The sequence below is a fragment of the Octodon degus genome, unplaced genomic scaffold, assembly GCF_000260255.1.
Source record: "Octodon degus isolate 3935 unplaced genomic scaffold, OctDeg1.0 scaffold00063, whole genome shotgun sequence".
Taxonomy (NCBI): domain Eukaryota; kingdom Metazoa; phylum Chordata; class Mammalia; order Rodentia; family Octodontidae; genus Octodon; species Octodon degus.
The window spans coordinates 2,766,368-2,768,628 of record NW_004524639.1 but is presented as its reverse complement, the minus strand read 5'-3'; positions in this window follow the sequence as shown (position 1 = coordinate 2,768,628).

Sequence of the window (2,261 nt, the reverse complement as noted above, 5' to 3'; positions counted from 1 at the left end):
GATTGACTAATCCTCTGATGAGTGTAGCACCCCATGATCCAATCACTTCCCAAAAGCCCCACTTCTGACCACATGGGACTTTTGGAGGACATTTTAGGTCTAAACTAAACTCTGACATCATTATAGCGCAGCTTTATCTCTTGCCCATGCCTGGCATATAGTTGAGGCTTGGAGGAACACTTGTAGCTGCCTGATCACATGCCCCCATTGAGCTCGAGCCACATATGTTGACAGGATAGAAGTTGAGCTTTCTGTTGTTCCTAAAGGCAGCCCCCGTTCCCTTTCCTGCTCTTCACCACTAGGCAGTGTCTGCAGCTCCACAACAGCCCCATTCTCTGTTGACATTCAGGGAGTCCCCTCCAGAATGGAGGCTCAAGTATGCTTGATCCTTCGCAGAGAGCCAACCCCACAGCAGAGTCGAAGCTTCGGAGCCAGGAAAATCACTGTGGGCCTCAGGCGGTCCATTTCAGAGAGCAGGCAAAAAAAAAAAAAAAAAAACACCAAATAGCACCTGTTTTCAATATGAGTTTCTCTATTCCCAAACATGCATTTTTACTTAGGCTTCAAATTGGGATGAATGTTCAAGCAGCCTTCGGTTCCCCACCAACCCAGTCCTCTCCAGAGCAGGACTGGTGTTTGTAACCAGCTTGCCTGGCCCAAAGTGGATGGTTGGCCCTACTCATAGTACCCTCAGTCCTGAAAGCTTCCTCAGCTTATCTGCTCCGCAAATAGCCACCAACACGTCTGGCTATGGCACCAGACTCTTGCCTGTAATTAACATTGTGAATGGGTGGAGCTGTGTCTTGTCTCAGAGGAAGAGCCAAAAGCATGGGTGAAATGGAAACCATTGTCCTCTTGGCGAATCACAGCAAGGTTCTGGAGACCGTCTTTGTGGCACATTCCCTTGAGCATGTGAGACAGTCCTGTGGCTGGTGTTTTTCGGAGCTAATTAGTGATTTGAACAAATTGGAAGCATCTTTCTCTTATTCTCCAACTATGTTCAAATCCCCAGATGATGATTGCTTCAGCTTGGAGCTTTGCACCTGGTTAAGGTTCAGATCCTCAGGGCTGGCCAGATAGCTCAGTGGATTAAAGTGCCTGCTTAGGCAAAGTACAGGGACCAGGATTCGATCCCCTGTACCACATGCCATGCTGTCCCCGCCCCTGGGGTGCACTGAGATGGTGAATGAGACTGGGTGTCATGGCGCACACCTGTAATCCCAGCATTTGGGAGGCTGAAAATAGGAGGATCACTACAAGTCTGATCTGTGTAGTGAGACCCTATAGACCCTGTAGTAAATACATTTAAAAAAAAAAAAGAGATTCACGGGGGCTGGGGAGATGGCGCAGTAGAATAAGCACTTGCCTGGCAAGCACAAGGGCCTGAGTTCAATCCCTGGTTCAAAAAAAAAAAAAGTACCACAGCCACCCTCAGTGACAGTGAGGTCCTGAATTCCTCTTCCCACAAGAATACCCAAGTTCATTGGGAAAGTCAGCATGACAAGCTCCACTAGGAGAAAAGCCCAAGAGAACCAACAGCATCTCTAACAACAACCTCTCCACAGCTTCTCCCCTTCTGTCTCTTATGCTGTAGGCAACAATCCTCAGGTGGGCCTCCAGCACCGCTAGTTCAATTCAACTGGGTATAAGAAGTTGACCTCCAGTTACAAATCCACTACAGGGGCAAGCCTATACATTGTGGCAGATGTCATTGTCCCTCAAAAAGTGGTTCCCAGACCACTAGCGTGCAATGAATGCTTAGACTCCCTTCCCAAACCTACTGGGCCTATAAAAGATTCCTTGATTACAACTTGAGATTTCATGGAACAGTGGCCTCACAGAGACCTGAGTTCAAACTGTAGCTCTGAAGGCCAGGGCTATAGCTCAGTCATAGAATACAGTATGTGCCCAGCCTACACATGGCTCTGGGTACCTTCCCAGCACCACTGTGAGCACCATGACCATCACAAGCACAAGACAACGTGGATCTACTGCTTCATCTGTAATCCTGAGAAGGCATTACAGTTTATGAGCCTCTGTGACACCATGTGGAGCATAGGGAGGATGTTCCCTGTCTGATAGGGTGCTTATAAGAATTCAGTGATTGTGTCCACTCATGCTTTGAGCCGTGCTTAGATGGTAAGTGGGCAATAAGAAGCAGCAATTATTGCTTGTGCTCCTGGTGCTCAGCTGCTGGCTCACAATCACATTCCCTTCCTTTTGCTCCTCCTGAGGACTAAAATGGGAGGGGAAGTCCTTCC